This window comes from Aplysia californica, unplaced genomic scaffold (assembly GCF_000002075.1).
Source record: "Aplysia californica isolate F4 #8 unplaced genomic scaffold, AplCal3.0 scaffold00043, whole genome shotgun sequence".
Taxonomy (NCBI): Eukaryota; Metazoa; Mollusca; class Gastropoda; order Aplysiida; family Aplysiidae; genus Aplysia; species Aplysia californica.
This window is the reverse complement of record NW_004797313.1, coordinates 1,131,146-1,143,645: the sequence shown is the minus strand read 5'-3', so window position 1 is coordinate 1,143,645 and position 12,500 is coordinate 1,131,146. Positions and strand designations below refer to the sequence as shown.

General features: G+C 40.7%; 1 protein-coding gene across 3 annotated transcripts in view; it reads left to right on the top strand.

Moving 5' to 3' along the window:
- Positions 1-1,287: 1,287 nt before the first annotated feature.
- The window catches only part of LOC101846946 (neuroglobin), a 299,153-nt gene continuing 287,940 nt past the window's right edge, over positions 1,288-12,500 (top strand). For 2 of the 3 annotated variants that reach the window (XM_005092258.3, XM_005092257.3), the window contains exon 1: positions 1,292-1,683. The gene's annotated coding sequence lies outside the window, so the exon portion shown is untranslated. Of the gene's footprint in view, positions 1,684-12,500 lie in introns of all 3 variants that reach the window. The other variant, XM_035968166.1, reaches the window with a different exon arrangement.

Below are 12,500 nucleotides of genomic sequence, written 5' to 3'. Positions count from 1 at the left end.
AGAAAAATCTTCGCCTAATCTGGAGGCTGGGGGCGGCTCGTGGGGCTAAAAAGTTGGCGTACACAATTTAAGGGGGGGGGGGTTTACACCTGAAGGCTATCTCGCTTATTACTGGACCGAATTTTACCAAATTTCACACATATAACAAGCATAGTAGGGAGTCTTAAAATCCGCAATCAAATTTGAGAAAAAAGATTCGTTTCCATGGATACGCCACCAATTGGATTTTATTGACATGTCTTACGTAATGAATACCGCACTTATCGCTCATGGAAATTGATTGTTTTTTGCATGCGTGTTTACAAACATTAGATCTAAACATTTGTCTGTTGTTTTCTTCCTAATCGACTTAGAAAATTTTTAATGAATTTTTTCCTGAGGTAGCATTCAAGTTTGCGAAAAATCCGTGAAAATCCACACTCCAGACACCACCAACAAAAATCTTTTCCATATATCAAAAATTCAACAGACAAATCTTTAGTATTACCTCTTGTCTTCATTCTGTGAAAATTTCATGAAGATTGGATAAAGAATGGTGGAGTTATTCAAAAAAATAGAGAGAAAAGTCGCATTTTGAGAAAACGGCCGATAAAAAAATAAAAAAATACTGACTTTATGAGGGAATGGCGGTTACAAACATGCCTGGTATGGGAAAAAATACGGTTTTTGAGGGTTCTTATGCCATGAAATAGTTGTAGGAGAGGCTGAGGAAACTAAAAATGCCTACAACTCAAATTCCATGATTTTGCGCCGAATTTTGATTTTGGGGGTGTAGCCCTCCCCCTTAAGCTATCGCAGGCTGAAGATAGCCAAGGGCATAGCAAATGAGATGGTGTGTAATTTTAGGATCTTTGGGTTGGTGAGGGTGCATGCTTTTATATTGATTATTTTTACTTGTTGCTTTGATTTCTAGAACCAAGCTTATTTTAGCCTATGTTATTCAAAGTGTAAGCTATCTGTCTATGATCCAAAAGCTCCTGTTTTATACTTCTTTCGGCACCCCCCCCTCTCTCTCTCCCTCTCCCTCTCCCTCTCCCTCTCTCTCTCTCTCTCTCTCTCTCTCTCTCTCTCTCTCTCTCTCTCTCTCACACACACACACACACACTCCCCAAAAAGATTTTTTTTAAAACCTACGAAAGAAGAACAAAAGCAGCACATAATTTCATGTGTTGTGGACTCTCTCTCTCTCTCTCTCTCTCTCTCTCTCTCTCTCTCTGCATGGACTCATTTCGTGGAGCGGCTTGCGGCCATCGACCCGCCCCTCCCATCGAGGGCACGCGGGACGAAAACTGGCTGCCCCTCGCACACGCTTCACCATCGTGAGGTCCCTACGAATTGTGGGCCTGGAGCTGCCAACTAGATCTATACCCTCGCAGTTTGGTGGTTTTTATCCATTAAGCACGGGGAGTGAGGATATTAGCAGATCTATAGCTTACCGAGTGTGTTGTTCTCTTGACAAAGGATAGGTTTCGATCTAAATGGGGTTTCATTGAAAGTAAAGTTACATAATGTTTAATTGTTACATATTCGGGGCACCAATTCTCTGACAGCAACTTTTATAGCCAACTGTTGTGATTTCCGTTCCACCCTTTTTGTTGGACTGCTGTGAATGAAAATATTGTTGGATGAAGTGACTCCACAAATTTGACTCTCATATGAGGACAACAGGAGATCTTCTATTCTGTAAGTTGGTTTATTATATTTAGATAAGAAAAGAGGTTATTTAATAAAAATGGGAGGAAAAGTCCCGAATGTATTATTCACCTCTCACAACGGAAGATGGCAACTACTGTTCAAAATGATGATTATGAGAAACGAGTACAATTTACCCCTTGGGCCCTCCCTCTGGGGCACAAGTAGGCCCCAAGCATGACTGTAACGATAAACCGTATTCACTTTGAACCGGGGAATTTTGTGTGGGCTTGAGCAGCAGGCTGCAAGCAAGACGTCTAGTCACCATATAGCACAAACTCTCTCTCTCTCTCTCTCTCTCTCTCTCTCTCTCTCTCTCTCTCTCTCTCTCTCTCTCTCTCTCTCTCTGTCTCTCTCTGTCTCTCTCTGTCTCTCTCTCTCTCTCTCTCTCTCTCTCTCTCTCTCTCTCTCTCTCTCTCTCTCTCTCTTCTCTCTCTCTCTCTTTCTTTCTCACCCACACACACAAACAGGTGTGAGCATATCTATCCACTGATTTATGTGTGGAGGGGGTGGGACCTCCTTAATTTGGTCCCCCCCCTCCCTCACGCGCGCTAGCGCGAGCGTATTTCCCCCCCCCCCCTTTTTTTTTTTTTTTTACTTTCTTGTACCTCTCTATATTTGGGCATTCTGGGGACATAATGTATATATAGAGCCATATATCTATATATATATATATATATATATAACCGCCCCCACACAGAGAGAGAGAGAGAGAGAGAGAGAGAGAGAGAGAGAGAGAGAGAGAGAGAGAGAGAGAGAGAGAGAGAGAGAGAGAGAGAGAGAGACGTACTCACGCTGCCCTGCAAGCAGAGACACTCACACGAGGAATTGCACATGCTCAATTACTTACACAATAGTATTTCATGCATGAAAAGCCACCAGGCAAACAGTTTGTCCAATTGCAGACAGGCAACAGCCTTTGGCCTTAGCATTACACAACAGTGTCAACGAATATCATGGAAAAAACCCAGTCTCTTTGCACTACTTGGAGCCCCCCCCCTCCCCCCAACTATATACCAAACACACAGCTGTTAAGGTTGGAGGAAATTGAGCGAGAAAGTAAAAAAAAAAGAGACTGCAGGGGGAGGGCAGAGGCGATCGATAGAAACAACGCCTTGCATGGTCGAAGTGCGCCCCCCCCAATTAACCAGGCACAGAGCTACTTTATATCATAGGCTGACCTTCTGGTTTGTATCCATTGTTCAAACAGTGAAGTCCAACAAGGAACGACCGTATAAAAATCGTAAAAAGGGTAAAAACTCTTTTTTCCCCCCACCTATTCTGGCATTTTTCGGCCGTAAAGTAATCACTATAATTTGTTTCCAAACTGGTCTTTTTCGTCCATAAAGTAATCACTATTTGTTTCCAAACTGCAATGAAAAAATTTAGCAGCTTGATCCCACTTGACGCTTTTCCCCAGATTCTCCTATTTAACCACTACTTCGTATTTCGTGTATTGGTATCGGGTGTTCATTGTGGCTTTCCAGGATGACTGTGCCCAGCACGGCAGTCTGCTTTAATTTTCTCCGTCTTTTGGATGCATACGCTAGGCAAGCTTCGATTCCATGCTCAACTAAAGCAATACAATTAAATGCTGTGCGAATATATTCACAGCACAATCGTTTTCACAAGGCGTGCTACACTAAGTTTGATGTGGAGCAGGCAGAGAGGTATGGAGGAGACTGGCTAATGTAACACAAAATTATACTGCGCTGGTCGCCTCAAATCAATAAATCTTGTAGTTAGTTGCTTTGCTTGTTCTGTCCACTTAAAAATTAACACCTACCAACAAAAATTAAAAAAACAACACCCCCCCAACAAAACAAACGACAAACAAAAAACCCCCAACTTACATAAGGGTTACAAACTTATATATATATTAGAGTGCAAAAGAAACAGGAACGCAACGTCATCGCCATGGCCATAAAGGAGAATTGATTAAAAAAAAAAAATTAAAATAAAGGACAAGAGGTTGCTTTGATTGCTGTAACAGATGCTAATCATGGGACGTTATGTAAACGAATGTCAGAGAAATCAACATATTATTATATATTACTAGCTGGGCCCCCTTTCGATGAAAGGAATGATCGGTGCTTTAATATCAACTAAAAGTCATTGGCCTACTATATTTACACTCTACAGGAATGGGGCAATAAATCTTGAGAGATGCAAAAAATTATAAGGTCTAGATCTATACTCTCAAAACAAAATGCGCCTCGCGAAATATCACTTCCGGATTTTCTAAAATTACTGAGACAGAAGCGTCGGCCTACAAAAGAGATCGGCGAAATAAAGAAATTTAGCATTTTGCAGCAAAACCACTCAAAGCTGAAAAAAACCAAGGCCGTCATGTTTGGGAGAATATTTTAGAGAATCTTTTGGCGAAAACTGCATGTCGATCGATGCAGCCATTAAAACGCCTTTTGAATAGCAAAATTCGGCCACCACAAATAGATAATAGATACTCACACTCACAGTCACAGGCAAAAGAAACGCGAAATTTTCATCGTCGTTAAAGCACTTGCCAAAGTTTCTATTTGTGAGTACTGTTCACATGTTCCATTGAAGCACCGAGCAATGCATTGCCCTGATTGGTCGCTTATACAACAAACAACTAGATGTAAACAACTATGGCAGCTCACGGGAACTCACTTGTCACATCATTCGGGTAGTGAAAAACGACAAGTGATCTCCCCAGAGCCGGAAGAGCAGCGGCGACAACTGCAGCTCAGGATCGCCTTATGGTGCGACAATACTGGATGAATCCGTTTTTGATAGCCGCCGAAACCATCAGGAACACCATCGAAATAACGGGGCGGGCCCTGAGTACCAGAATCGCCCGGTGGGGATTGCACTCCACAGGCCTCTGGTGCAGACAGCCTTGTGGCAAGCCAGTTCTGACCCCTCGGCACCGCCGTGACCGGCTTCTGAGCTGTGGGCACAGACTCACAAGGACTGGAGGAGCAGACAATATAGAAGGGTGCTGTTCGCCGACAAGAGTAGATTCTGCGTTGATTCGTCAAATGGGAGCACCCGTATTTGGCGCACAGACCTGACGTGCTATGCTAATTCCAACGTCTTGGTGAGAGACCCTTGGGGAGGGTGAAGCGTCATGATATGGGGAGTCATCGCTCTAAATCAAAGAACTGGACAAGTGTTGTTCCAAAAAGTGGGAACAAGGAAATGGAGTTTAAGCTCAGCGCTACTTTAACCAAGCTCTTTAGTCTCATGTAGTGCCCTTTTTCTATAGGCATCTGAATTACATTTTTTCAGCAAGACAGCACGAGATCCCATACTGCCCGTGTAGCACCGAAGTTCCAGGGACAGATCAGCATCAATCCTTTGCTTCCTCCGGCTCGTTCTCCTGACGTAAACCGCAACCGAGCACGTTTAGGATGCTATCCAGAGGCAGCTCAACCACCACCACGGACAGCTCCTCCATTAGCTTCAGCCATCGGCCAGGCGTTGGCACAGACCCCAGGTGGACAAATAAACACTCTTGTGAATTCTGTGAGTCGAAGATGCAGTGCGGTGTCTGCAGCCGACCGAGGTCACACAAAGTACTGACTTTCTGCCCCAAGGTCAATGTCATAGACATAATAAAGTGAGGATAAAACAACTCTAAAACAGCCACACATTGACACTCTCATAGCTGTGTAAATTGGACGAATTAAAATCTCATTTACACATGACAAACCCCTATTGAGTGTAGTGTGTTTTATTCATTTACTCATGCTTTACTTACTTGCGTTTCTTTTGCCTCTGGGTAAATATGTATATATATATATATATATATATATATATATATATATATATATATATATATATATATATATATATATATATATATATAATATGTATATACAGGGCTTGAAATAGACCGCTGCACCGAGGCAATTTGCCTTGGCGCCTTTGCAATTTGCCGTAATGCCCCGTAAAATCAAGATTTTTGCCGTGCCCTGGTTTCTTGTTTTAAAAAAATGTGACACCATGAAAATAAATCAATATTTATCCTGTGCTGGCACTTGTAAAAAAAAAAAAAGAAAAGAACGTGATACACGCGTCTTGTCGGATTCGCCACCGTGACCGGTCAGTGAACCGGCTCGTTCGCATCACAACTTAATCACAAGATACGGCATCGTGTGAGCACCGGTTGTTGGGGTCACCAAAGTTCATTCAAAGTCTGAACGCCACGAAGTATAGGACTCCAAAATGGGGAGAATTATTGTTTTTTTTTATTATTTTTAAGATACGCTCGTGGGAGAGGGGGGTTGGGGTTATGAAGACATCCTGTCAGACTTGTCTGAAATCTCATGAAAGCTTCAATCAGACGCTGCTCAGCTTGGCAATTGTGTCCATTTTGTCATGGCTAGATCTAGTACAAACACACTCTCATCAATGATAACCAAACCTCTGCAGTATATGTTTAACACTCCTATCCACACTATTAGGTTCTATAAGAAGCGGGACCTCCGAGTTTAACGTTCATCTCCTAAAGGGCCGAGCCAAAATGGGAAATTCGTGTAAAGTGCCTTTCCCAAGGACACACCGTCCGACTCAGCTGAGGCTCGAACCCCCGAACCGCAATCTCACGATTACGGGCCGGCAGCCTAACCACAAGGGAGAGACAGAGAGAGAAAGAAAGAAAGAAAAAAAAGAGAGAGAGAGAGAGAGAGAGAGAGAGAGAGAGAGAGAGAGAGAGAGAGAGAGAGAGAGAGAGGTGTATTTTTATTGTCCAGATCCTAAAACACTGGTTTGGCGTTTCGCACACACACACACACACACACACACACACACACACACACACACACACACACATACACACACACACACACACACACACACACACACACATTCTGTCTCTCAATATATATATATATATATATATATATATATATATATATATATATATATATATATATATATATATAATTTATTTATTTATTATTTTAAAAAAATTTAAATTTTTTTTATATTATATTGATAGTTCTTCATCTAAAGAATGGACTTCCGGTATAAGAGACCTGTTTTCGGCAATTGCCGAAAAGTAATTTGATGTCGAAGTCGTCGTGAAGGAATGTGCCCGAGCCGCTGTCAGCGGCTCTCCGGCACAGTGGTCCCGACCGCGAGCCGCTGGTAGCGGCTTGCCGGAGATAAATAATTTATTACATAAGTTGTGGTGTAAGATCATGATTTATCCTACGAGTGAAATTGCCAAGTTGTAATCACGAGTTTCAACGAGCAATTACAACTGGCAATTTCACAAATAGGATAAATCATGGTCTAACACCATAACGAGTGTAATAAATTTTTTATACCATACTGATATATCAGCTGGCGAAATACATATGTACCAACAAAGTTCAAATGACCCGTCAATTGGACAAGAGGATCCATTCTAGAGTCTCACATGAAAACATTTTCATGCCCGTCGAAGTCAGATTGAGAATTGGGAAAAATCTGGATTGTTTTCCTAGCCACGCTAATTTACAAGTTGTGCTATCCGTATGTCTCCCTCCGCGAAACAAACCCCAAACAAAACTATCATAACGTAAATACAAGCAAAGTAATCAGAAAACGTACGATTCAAAAGTTGAAAGAAACTGCATTAATATGGCATGTTGTTGTTAGAATAGAGATGACTTTGATTTTGATTTCAAACTTCGTAACCAAAACAAACCAAAGGCAAAGAGTTATTCTCTAGAGTCTAGATTCTAGATCTAGAATCTAGATCTAAGTCTAGATCTAGATAATAGATCTAGATATTAGATCTAGATCTAGATCTAGATATTATCTAGATTCTAGATCAAACGCATTGTTCATTGCATTAAATTGGTCAAAGATGAAAAAAAAAGGCTTTTAACAACAAAAGTTGTCAAGTTACTTGAATACTGGAATGTGGTAATTTTAAATATGTAGTTAGACATCTAGTTTTTGTCTATCGATTTCCGATATTCTGGATTTCTTAAGGGGAGGTAAGAATATCAGAATAACAAGGGAAGTAACTTTTATAGTAAAAAAAAAAAAAAGTAATTATCCAAGAGTGTTATACTTGTGTATTGATGAATATCATATTTATTAATTACATATTATTTTAAAGTTTAATCTTCTTTCATTTATATAGTTGATCATTTAGCATATGTAGTGATAGAATTAATGTAAACGAAAATTCGAAAGGCAATGCAAGTGATCTAAACAGTGGGTTTTTAAAATGTTTGATAGAGTGATTACAAACTTTCAAAACTGTGTTAGTTTTGATGATCATTTCATTTATCCAAGCTGATATAGGCCTTGACCTAGAGTCTAGATCAAGATCTAAGTGGTGCTATTTATTTAGTTGTGTGTGTTAGTGATGGGCCGATACCACAATTTAGTACTTTTTCAAGGTATCGGTACCGATACCTCGATACCTAATGCTATTGCAACATACGCCGGGGGTAATAAGTAAAGAAAAAAATACAACTATACCTTTCCAAGTATTAAGGTAATCGTGTCTAGACAAGTTGTGACTGTTTAGCTGAGACTCAAACAAAAATTATTTGTAAAAGAGAGAGAGAGAGAGAGAGAGAGAGAGAGAGAGAAAGAGAGAGAGAGAGAGAGAGAGAGAGAGAGAGAAATAAATATCCAAATATGAGAATAAAAACACCAATTTAGTGCAGTATGGGAGGAAAGTCAACTTTGCAGAAAATGTTCGTATTGGAAAATAAAAACACAAGAGTTCTAAAAAGGCAATTCGATTTACCAGATTTTAAGCAACTTTAAATGAAACCAATGAGGATAAATCAGGGTTGTCAGTGAAGATTTTGCAAAATCACTTGATACATTTCATGAAAAACTTCTCTCTTTTTGTTAAAAAAATCCCTATATTAATTTAAAACGCTTGCCCCCTACGAAAACTTATCAGTTTTGATAAACAAAAAATTCTCAAGGCCCAAGTCACTTGCTTTGGCAGCCCTGGGATAAATAACACATAGGTATCGATGTTTAGAGCAGGTATCGGTACCGATACCGATACCTATAGGCAAAGATAGTACAAGACAAGATGGGCCACTTCTCTCTTTGAGCCAATTAAAAAAGTGTCCTCAAAATTTGGTGGCGCCCTCTTCACAAAAGCGCACTCTTTGCGAACAGAGTTACCCTACTTGAGTTTAAAAAAATCAAAGTGAAACTAGCAAGTTTTGGGATAAATTTCGGAAGAACGCTTTTTAAAAATGGTTACGCTGACAAAAAACCTCTTCCGGAGGAAAAGGAGATGGTTTTCTTCGTTTAATTTGACTTTAGAATGAAGGGCGAGAGGTCATTAAAATAAAAAAAAACCTAAAACTCCGCACTGAACGTACCCGAACTGCTGATGAACAGCAGTCGATCTGCGCATGCAAGGAGGTGCTATTCCTATTCTTCTTCTGGAAAAACGAAAGAGAGCTTCAAAACAGACTGCAGCGCCATCTGAAGCAAAGAGCATACTTCCTGCGGACACTTTTTAGGCTGAGTGGCCCATCTTGTCTTGTATTATCTTTGCTATAGGTATCTAAGTATCGAGTACCTGGTATCGATACCTGCCCATCACTAGTGTGTGTAGTAGATCTATCATTTTGATGATAGATCTCATTAAAATTTATTTAGATTTACTGGCCACCCTTTGTGTTTATCTGGTGAGGTGCTACAAATGTCTGGACGACTGGACGGAAAAAGAAATTTCCAAACGCCCATACTCGACTATAAGGGACAGCGAGACTGGGAGACTATAGTGTTTTGTTGCCCATGGTGAGCGCGCTTTGCAGCGAAGTTTTTAAAGTTTTTACTAGATCTAGATCTAGATCTAAATCTATTATCAGGCTATTCCTACTTTGCTTAGCCTACACAGAGGGATAGTAGAAGAAGGCGAATATAGGCCTAGATCTAGAGCGCGGAGTAATTTATGCAAATTCTTATATTTCACGTGTGAGATATCAGCTTAGCCATATTTTACCGGAAGTGCAATGCTAAAACAGCTCCAAGTATGGTATAAAACGAGTTAACATCAGCTGAAAGTCATTGACCTACTATATTTACAGTCTACTTGAATTGAGCAATATAAATCTTGATAGATTTTAAAAAATCAGAAGGTCTAGATCTTTACTCTCAAAACAAAATGTGCCTCTCGAAATATCACTTCTGGCACTTCTGCTGTGAAGAAGGACAGCTAGGCAGATTTGTTTCGTTTCTCAGTGGGATAATTACAAACGCCAAAGAAGGACGGGAACTTTTTTGGTCAAATATATTTGTCTAAATTCAGGAAATGAATAAATAAAAAAATCGGGCTCCGTCATGGGGACCAATCTATCTTTTTTGCAGGTACTTGCCAAGTTTCAACTCTGTAGCTGTCGTAGTTTTATGGGAAAATGACACATGTGTTTCCAAGTTGTCAAATATATAATAGATACACACACACACACACACACACACACACACACACACACACACACACACACACACACACACACACACACACACACACACATATATATATATATATATATATATATATATATATATATAATTAAATCGTCGTTGGCGCTTCTAAGCCTGGTTGTTTTTAAGGCTGCTTTCTAGCATTATAGTTCTTTCCGTTATCATTTTCCTCCATGTTTTCCTATCCTCAGCTTTTTCTTCCCAGATGCTAACATCTACTCCAAGCTGTTCTTGCAGATGTCTCTGTACCTCAATTTTGGTCTTCCTCTTGGTCTCTTACCCTGGGCAAGTTCTCCAAAGAGAAGTTGCTTCGGAATCCGGTTGTCGTCCATTCTCTTGACATGACACGGCCATCTCAGTCATTTTAAACGCAGGATAATTGTCATGCTGTGGAGGTTTGCCCGTTCCAACACTTCAACATTAATTGTAACATTGTCATGCCACGAAATGCCTAAGATCTTGCGGCAGCATCTGAGATGGAATATGTCTAGACACTTTTCTTGCCTGCTGTACAAGGTTCCTGTTTCAGATCCATAAAAGAGTGTGCAGAGGACACATGCTTCGTAAATTTTGATCTTTGCTTCGATGGTTAATCTTTCGTTTTCCCTATGCTCGTTTTGTCAACCTTCCAAAAGTTGTTGCTGCTTTCTCTACCCTGATGTTGATCTCATAATCAAGTGATGCAGTAGAGCTGATGGTAGACCCTAGGTAACAGAACTTGTTCACTGTCTCAAGTTCCTTGTCGTTCAGCCATGTATGGCTCTTCTCTGTACCTTCTTGATAAGGATGACTGTTTTCTTAACACTGATGACCAAGCTAAAGACCTATGCTGTTGATAGGCGGCCCATCATTGTTTGTAGGGTTGATTCCCTGTGAGCGACAAGAGCAGCATCAACGGCAAAGAGAAGGTCTCGTACTGTTGTTTTGTTGATCTTGGTCTTGGCCTGGAGTCGAGCAAGATTGAAGAGCGACCCATCAGTTAACTGTTCTTCAGTAGAGGAAGACACCCGCTGGTGACTCTTTGAATGCATGTTTCAGTAAGACAGCAACATAAGTGCCAAAAAGGGTTGGTGCTACGACACTATCTTGCTTTACTCCGCTACTGATGTTGAAACTGTTTGATGTTGAACCGTCAAATTGAATGGTGGCCTTCATATCTGCATGGAATGAGATGATGAGTTGTAGTTGTAGCAGTATTGGGTGACAGCCAATTTTACCAAGCATCATGTTCAGTCCTGATCTACTGACTGTATCAAAAGCCGTTGTCAGATCGACGAACGCAGTATGTAATGGCAGTTGTTGCTCCCTTCATTTTTCTTGGAGCTAACGAATAGAAAAGATCATATCCATTGTTGAGCGGTTTGATCTGAAACTGCATCGACCCTCTGGTAGGACTCTTTGTGCTAGTTTCTGAAGTCGCTTCAGGATGATCCTAGTGAAAACTTTCCCAGTGATGCTTAGCAGTGAGATACCTCTGTAGCTGTTGCAATCTACTTTGTCTCCTTTGCACCTGAGTGCGGTGGTTTTGGCATCTCTCATGTCGACATGTCATGTGGAATTACAGCCAACAATTCGTTAATAGCTTGTAGAAAAATGGGAGGATATGGATTACATACATATAATGTAATATTCATTTGTAAATATTCGGTTTATACTCGTAATAAGGCGTTTCCCAAACTTTTCTTGCAACCACATCATGGCTACTCTTGACGTGTGGATTGTGTGTGTGTGTGTGTGTGTGTGTGTGTGTGTGCGCGCGCGCGCGCGCGCGCGTGTGTGTGTGTGTGTGTGTGTGTGTGTGTGTGTGTGTGCGTGTATACATGCACATTATGTACTAGTAGGTGGATGAAGAGGAGGTGGAGGAGGGAAAAGAGGTAGACGTTGGGGGAGATGGGACAAGGTGTTTGAAAAAGCACGACGTAGGGAACTCTGTGCCACCACTTTCCTAAGAGGACATTTACTCGTTAATCTGTTTCGTACGCTTCGCATAGCAGTCCGTCAAAATTATTTTTTTGAGAAATACTGAAAGTTTCAAAGAGATCTTCATACTAGAATTAGAAGTATTCTAAAATGTAAAGAATACAACTCAGGGGGTAGAAAATGACCCCAGGCGTATGGATAGGTTTAAGAGTAATTGTAAAGTTAAGAGTAATTATTTCAGTTATTTGGTTGGGTCTTCTGGGGCAGGACTGTTTTCAGCCTCATGGAGTTGGTAAAAAGGACCATTCATCTTAACGTTCAAAATTTATTCTGGATGCTTTGTTTAGTGTGTACCAAAGGTAACAAACGTGTGTGACAATGGGGTCATTTTTGTTTCAACCAGGTCTGAATGGTCCAGAAATCAAAGGATTGGGGGG